This window comes from Miniopterus natalensis, chromosome 7 (assembly GCF_054644295.1).
Source record: "Miniopterus natalensis isolate mMinNat1 chromosome 7, mMinNat1.hap1, whole genome shotgun sequence".
NCBI lineage: Eukaryota > Metazoa > Chordata > Mammalia > Chiroptera > Miniopteridae > Miniopterus > Miniopterus natalensis.
In genome coordinates this window covers 35,624,306-35,632,218 of record NC_142087.1, presented here as the reverse complement: position 1 = coordinate 35,632,218, position 7,913 = coordinate 35,624,306, and positions in this window count along the sequence as shown.

Here is a 7,913-nt window from a genome sequence, read left to right as displayed (position 1 = left end):
CAGCACGTAACACACACAGGACCCTGAGAGACAGCTTCTGCTGGCTGCATCTTACAGGTTGGTAAACTGAGGCTCGGAGAGGTTAGGTAACCCCCCAGCCGCACACTGCTCAGTGACAGCCAGGATCCCATCCCCGTTTACCTTCCCCGCCGCTTCACGGAGATTAATCCAGGACGGAATACGGCCGAGGCACCTGCCCTCACCTACTTTTGCCTGTGAGGGGGTTTGGCTCAGCCCATTGTTAATAATAATAATAATTAATAATAATAAATAATTGTTCTTAAGAATAACTGTCCCCAAACTGGGTGAGTCTTCTTTTTAAAAATGTATATTCCTGAATGTATTTAAAGTTCTTTATTTATTGACTGATTTTAGAGAGAGAGAAAACCATCAGTTTGTTGTTCCACCTATCAATACATCTTTGGTTGATTCTTGCATGTGCCCCGACCAGGGGCTGAACGCACAGCCTTGGCTCATGGAGACAATGCTCTGGCCAACTGGGGCACCCAGCCATCTGCAGACACTGCTTGTCCTGACTGGGGGCTACTGGCACTGAGTGGGCGGGTCAGGGGTGCTGCTCAGCACCCCACAGGGCACAGGACGTGCACCATAGAGTCATCCAGCCACAGGTCAGTGTGCCGAGGTGACCTGTTCAAGGGCATCCGTCTCCTGAGTAAACAACTCATCAAAGAAGCCATTGAAGGAAGAAGTGACAAGAAGCTAGATATCAACTTAGAGTCTGGTCGTCACCCCGAGGCTGTTGGGGAGCCAGTCGCCCCAAGCTGAAGGAGGCGATCGGGCTGCCACAGGGAGGACGTCGCCGTGAGGAGGAAGCTCAGAGTGGTTTGCCCTCAGCTTAGAAGCCACCTGTCTCAGATGTAAAATGTCTCACACTCTAGATGGGCGAGAACACTAAGCCAGCACTTACAGCTTTGACAGGCTATTCTTGCCTCTGTTTGCTTTGCGAGTCTTCGTAGACTTGGTCGCACTCATTTACCTTTTCCCTCACGGCCTCTCGCCATCAGCCACCCTGGTTGGTGGGACAGGGGCCGCGGGACAGAGGCGACACCCCACCCCAACCTGCTCGCCGGTCTGGTCTCCCTCCAGGTGCTCACTGTGCGTCGCAGTCGAAACGCTTACCCCCTGACCTGACACAGGCTCACGAGACCAAGCGCAGACAGCAGGCCAGGTGGCGACAAGGAAACCGCGATCTAGGTAAGAGACACTTTTCTTCCACAAGCCACCGGCGCTGACCACGCGAGAGGCTGAAAGACAGACACACCCAGCTCTGCTTGCTGCCTTCCCTCCTTACTGCCCTCCCAAGACAAACGTCACATGGATCACAGATAAAGTCGCCTAGGGGGTAAAGACAAAGAGCCCAAGGCAAATAACTAATTTTAAATAAAATGTGACTCTTTAGGAGGTTTTCAGAGCCTTAAAATAAAGATGAGAACTCGGGTCATTTCTATAATTTCCTTCTGATGTTAAACTCATTTGTGGTCAATTATTTTGTTTTGAAATGGATTTATTTTCTATAGGTCAAAGTTATACAGATCACAAAAGGCTTCCAGGGTGTATATATGAGCAGAATGGAAAACTTGCTAATTAGATCTATTTTTAGCCACGTTGTTGACAGAAATCCATGATTTCTTTTCCATTACAATTTACGAGAACCATGTATAATCCCCAAGTCTATAAGACATAGAAATTTGGTGACTAATAACTCTTAATCACAAAGAAAGGTGCACACAGCCCAGCTGCGTATAGCAGCCCTAAAGGTTTTTCAAATTAAACTTTTTGTTTTGAGACTGTAGAGATCCTTGGACCCTTCACCCAGCTGGCCTAACAGTAGAGCCTGCAGGCTGCAGCCAGGAGGCCACCCTGACACAGTCCAGACACTGCTGTCCAGCCTGAAACCACGAATCCATCTCTGAACCTCTGTCGTTCCAAGAACGGTATAGAAATGGACTCCCGTGTTATGTACCCTTTGCGGACTGGCTTTTCTCAGCATACATCTCGGAGGTTCACCGGGGCGGCTGCTGTATCGACCGCTCGCTCCAGGGGTGACCTCTCAGGGTGTGGATGTGCCCGGCTTGCTGAGCCGTCGAAAGCTGAAGGGCAGCTGGGCTACTTCCAGGACTGGGGTATTACGAACAAAGCGGCTACAAACACTTCCATAAAGGGTTTTCTCTCCTCTGGGATAAGTGCCCAGTGAAGTGTAAGGTTTTTATTTTTGATAAAGTCCAATATATCATTTCCTCTTTTACTCACTTACGCTTGGTGTCAAGAATAATTTGCCAAATCTGACAGTGCATAGGTTCCCTACAATTCTACTTCTAAAATGTACAGTTTTACATTTTGAGTTAGTTTTTGTATAAGTCGTGGGACTGAGGTCAAGGGTTTTTGGTCTATGAATGTCTCATTGCTGCAGCACCGTATCTTGAAAAGACTATCTTCCCTCCACCGAGTCACCTTTCAACCTTTGTCAAAAATAAGCCGGGCACGTTTGTGCATACATGTCTAGGTTTTCTGTTCTTTTCTAGTGACCTATGTCGACATCTCGCCACCAGCGACACAGTCTTGATAAATGCAGCAAGTTCCAAAGCTGGGTGGACTGAATCCTCTGACGTTACTCTTTTCAGAACAGTTTTACTCCTCGGTTCCTTTCCTTTCTCTGCAGATAAACTTTAGAATGTTTAGTCTATATTTACAAAAACAATCTCACTGGCCTCCTCACACACGACCCTGGTACAGTCGCTGGGTCTCCACACCGTGGGGAGAGTCCGTAGAATCTCGACATGCAAACCCTCGGGTGTTCACTGTGCCTCTTGTGCCTGAATCCCTGAGACATGCAAGGAAAATGCTATGTTCCAGTACGACACTAGCAGCTAAATCAGATTTAATGTATAAGTAAGAGAAACATGCTTAGTACGTGTTTGCAGGTGTGCCGTTAAACCCGTTTGTGTCTGAAGTAGCTACTTACATGAGCAGTTTTGCCTCTGGAGCCCAGAACAGAGATTCCATCCCCCACCACCACGTGCTCCGAGCTGTGGGCCCGGCTGGTGGGTGATGGAGTCACCTGTCTCCTTACTGGTGTGCCCACCAGCAGCGTGGAGGAGACGTGATCCAGAAGGAAGGTTAACACTCCTGGGAGTTCTGCTTTCCTTCTAGCAACCCCCAAATCCATACTGAGCATGTCTCCTCTCAGGCTGTCTTGGGGACAGTAGATGGACCCTTGGCATGTCGAGGGACCCCAGGGCATGGGCCCTCAACAGTTTGTCCTGCTCCCATCATTTCTAACATGATTGTACATACAACATACTCAACAACAGCTCCTTTATGTCCTCAATGGTCTTAAGACTGAGAACTTTGAGAGCCGTTGTCCTGGATTCCCCAGCCCTGTCCCAGTGTGGGGCTCTGAGCCCTTGCTGGGCCTGGATGACTGCCCTGCCCAAGAGGTCGTGGCTCTGGTCCAACCCAACCCTGATGCCAACCACTGGGAATACATTTTTACAGGGACTGGGCTACTGGAATCATAGGGGAGCGTGAAGGAGACTTGGTTTGAAACTCTTGTGGATCCAGGGGTCACCCTCCTGTCCTCTGCCTATCACGCAAGGGGTGGAGGGGGTGCGCCCCCATATGACCCGTGTCCCGGCACCTGAGGGGGGGCTGCACTGAGGAGCGGGAAGTCTGGAGTAGCCCCACCCAGGGTTCCCTGAGCCTTATGTGAGGGTCCCCAGGATGGTCCTCAGAAGGGGTTGGAGACTCCCATTGTGTCCCCTAAAAGACCAACAGATGTCCTCCCACCCCAGGGAGAAGGGCCGGCTTCCTCAAGGGCACTGTTGGTGCCTTCTCAGTCACCCGAACAGAGTGCGTGTCAGCCAAAGCAGATGTTCCCCATACTGAGTTTTTACTTTGAAATCACGACAATTCCTAATTGGTCACTTCTTTTCAAATCAGTTTTATGAAGCAAGCGTCCCTCAGGGCCAGCATGGACGGCACACACTCTGACTTCCAAGGTGAAGGGCACACACAGTGGAGGTTATCTCTCCACTCTCTCCAGCACCGATGTGGGACGAGCAGCAGAGAAGCCCGACAGCAGCCTGGTTTCTATGCAGCCATGGCTTCCTCGGGGACCAGCCCTGCACATCCAGCAGACCCGGGCCGCCGACTTTCTGCAGAAGTCAGTCTTCCATCGACGTCTGAAGCACCCACCTGCACTGAAGACCACCCGCTCCAGAAACTGTCCTTTGGTTTGACTGCAGGGTGCTTGACTTGACCACGGAACAGAACCCCCGACGTTCCTGACCTGACATGCGGGCCTCTCCCTCCCGACTCCGTGCCAGGCTTGGCGCAGACCCACCTTCCCGATGATTTCCTCACACACCTACCTCTTCCCTCCAGGGCCTGCATCTCTCTCTCTGCCCATGTCCTCTTCAGGTCTGGGGCACGATGCCTGTGATGTGGTGCTTCACAGAAAAAGCTGGTTTATAGCACAGCACAGGCGTGTGACTGTGTGTGTGTTCACACCGTCGCTCTCTGTGGGCAGGTGTGTAAAAAACTTCCCGATGGAGTAGGTGTGGGCCATGAAATTTTAGGTGATTTCCATTTTTTTTCGTTATGTTTTCTCTCCTGCTTTTTTTTTTAAAACAAAAGATACAAGTAATTTTAGTATCTAGAAAAAAAATCAAAGTATTCTAATTTTAGAGGGGAAATCACATCGTATAGATTTTTATATGGTGAGACTGAAGTCCCGTGAAACAACAGTATGATCAGTATGCCTCTGTGTTAAATCCTTATCGGCATTTAATAGCCTGAGGATTAAGCTCTAAGACTCAAATTGATGTCAGCCGGCAGTCAGGGAGTTGGCTGAGGCCGCCTGGGCCTCTGATTCCCGGGGACTAAACCCTTTCCTCTGTCCGCAGCAGCCCGGACGGACAGAGAGATACTTTTGTATCCGCACAGCAGCCAAGCTTTGAAAACCAGGGTGGACGATACTCTGTAACATGTTGCTTTGCAAACAGTAAGGCTCAGAATTCTAGGATGAGACTTCCAGTCACTGAAAGGTTTTCCTTTTCCTTTTTGTAACCACTTGGTTATATTAAAGAAATGTAACTTTTGAAACAAGGAATTTTAAAAATCTGTGACATCAGGTAGTGAGACAACAGTGTCCCTGTGTGAGGACAGGTGAGACCAAGCCTGTGAAGAACCATCATTCATTTCATACAGTCGTAGGAACCAAACGTAAACCACTTCCACTCTGGCAACAAAACATTACGGTTACGTCCCGGTGAAGGCAGGTCCGCGAGTCTGCCCTGTCAGGAGACGCCAGCTGGCGTGGGAGCACAGGCCTCGGGAACGCAGAGGGTCCGGGACCGTGTGACCCTTCTCACCAATCACGTCCCTGGGGCCAGAAAGAAACGCAGCCTGGAATGAGCAGCTTCAGATAAAGTGAAGTTTGTTGGAAGCTCAGCAGGAACTTCGGTTCATCGGGGAGACAATCCACTTGGATCGAACCGGTGATCATTTAATTTTTATATAATTTGACTTCAGCAGCCAGAGCTCCAAAAATAAATAGCTGTATCTCTTGTTTCAGGAACATGTTCTCTTCATTTCAAATAGTTTCTCACTTAAGATGCATATTTGTCGTGAAAAGTGCGGAGACCTGGCTCAGGATGTTGAGGAGGGAGGAGGCAGGAGGGAGGCAGGAGCAGCAGCCTCGCCGCTCGCCAGGACCGCATCTCGTGGGGGAGGACACTCTTCCTGCCGCACTGCACCCCCACCCCTGTGGCGTCTTCACCCGTGGGTGCGGTTTCCGCCTGCACCTCCGTGGGGATGACGGAGCAGTTGTCAAGTCCTCTTTCAGGGTGGACATCACGTGGCTCCCGGGTGGGAGAGCAAACTGTTTGCAGCCACTCGCTTCCCGCTGGGACGGGCCTGGAGCCTCTGTCCCTGGCCCGGCGGCCCTCCCCGCCAGCAGGCTCGTGGCTAGTCTGTCCTGTGGGGGGGTGGCCAGCAGGGTCACTGGGCAGGCGCCGCAGGAAGGAGGTGAGGTGGGGACCTGCTTCTGTCCCACAACCTTCTTTCCTGGGAGGACCGGACGTTCTGCCCCCATTGCTACCTCCCTGGAACCAGGCCCTTCACAGGCTCAAAATGCTGAACGAATAAAGGAGTCTTCGGGGTCAAGACTAGTGGGTTAATTCGGCCAAAACACATCACCTTATGAACCCCTGAGATTCAGCCTCCACCCATGGAGGACGTCTGCGCCTGTCCATTCGGCAAAAACCGCCGTGCGCCGGGCGCCGGGGGAGGGGCCTCTCAGGAGGGGGTGACCCTGCGAGGCCTCAGAAGGGCATATTCGGATGTTTCTTTTTCTTCTCTACATTGATTTGCCTAAATGAGTCTTAGACACTCATCGCCATACAAGATAATGTTCCAATGATACAACTAACCCATGGGAAGACCGGAAAGCTGCAGAGTATAATAAAACATAAGGAGAAATACCTCTAATCCCGGCACCACAGGCACCACCGCCGATGCTGGTCTCATGTGTAGTTTGACTTGGTGGGCAAGGGGCACGGGGCAGGGGAGGTGGACAGGGCAGCTGGGGGAGGACACCCACATCACAGAGGCGGGAAGCAGCCCCAGGCAGGGTCACGCTCAGCACCTGCAGTCTCCATTTCCAAAGTCCTGCCCTCCTCTCCCTCCCATGAACTCAACAGTAAAACAGGCTTAGCAAGACCTACAAGGAGAAGAGCTTGGGGTGTGCACTGTCTGGTCAGATGGGGACAGCGGGCATGGAGGCGTTAGAGTGTATGTGTGTGAACCCGTGTGTAATTCGTATTTAAACACTGAAAGAACCTTGGTCGGCGCTGCTCAGTGGTTAGAGCATCAGCCGGAGCACTGAAGGGTCACGGGTTCGATTCCTGGTCAAGGGCACAAGCTTGGGTTGCAGGGTCAATCCCTGGCCCCAGGCAGGGCATGTGCGGGAGGCAACCCATCAGTGTGTCTCTCTCACATCGATGTTTCCCCCCCACCTCCCTCCTTCTTTCCACTCTCTATAAAAAAGTCAATGGGAAAAACATCCTTGGGTGAGTATTAACAACAACAAATACTGAAGGAGACAGAAGGAAATACAGCAATAACTTAGGATCCATTACCTCAGCAGAGGGCAACACATACAATTTTTCTTTAAATGTGTGCTTTTCCTTAATTGATATTTCCAAGTCTCCTATAACTAAATGTACTTCTCTGATACAGAGGAAAAGCTATAACAGGTGGTTAAAGTCACATTTGTTGCATCTGGAAAATATGACAAATTGTCTTTCCACTTGTACCTTGGGCCAGGCGCTGTTTTCTGATGTCACCTTCTGTCTGCGTGAGTCTCCTCGCAGCTCACACAGCCGGGCATCACCTGCTGACCCCACAGGGGCCCTCGTTTCCTCACAGGGACGGCCCTGAGGAAGCCCCATCATCATGGGTTTCTCAGAAGAACAACCTGTCACGATTCCAGAGATGAAACTCAAGGTGTCTACCCTGGGTGTGGCCGCTGGCTCCCACATGCCTACACTTCCTGACCCTCTAGAATTTTCTATTTCTAATTTGGAGGGTATTAAAGGAGTCAATGATACATACTTCCTATCTTTGCTCATGTAAAAGATGTCTATTTTTTCTTTTGGTGGAAAAAATATTCAAGAAAATTTGTTCACAGTCAGAAACTAATTTTCTTGAAGAAACTGTGAACCAGCTAAATGCTCCAGAATGGAGATGGGAAGACGAGCTCTGCCTCCTCATGACATCAATCCCCACGTCACTGAGGCCCATGCAGGACTGTTTGGTCCTGTGACTAAGCGGCCAGTCTGCACAACAGGCAGCAATTTTCATGCATTTCATTTCACTGAAGCATGTCAGCC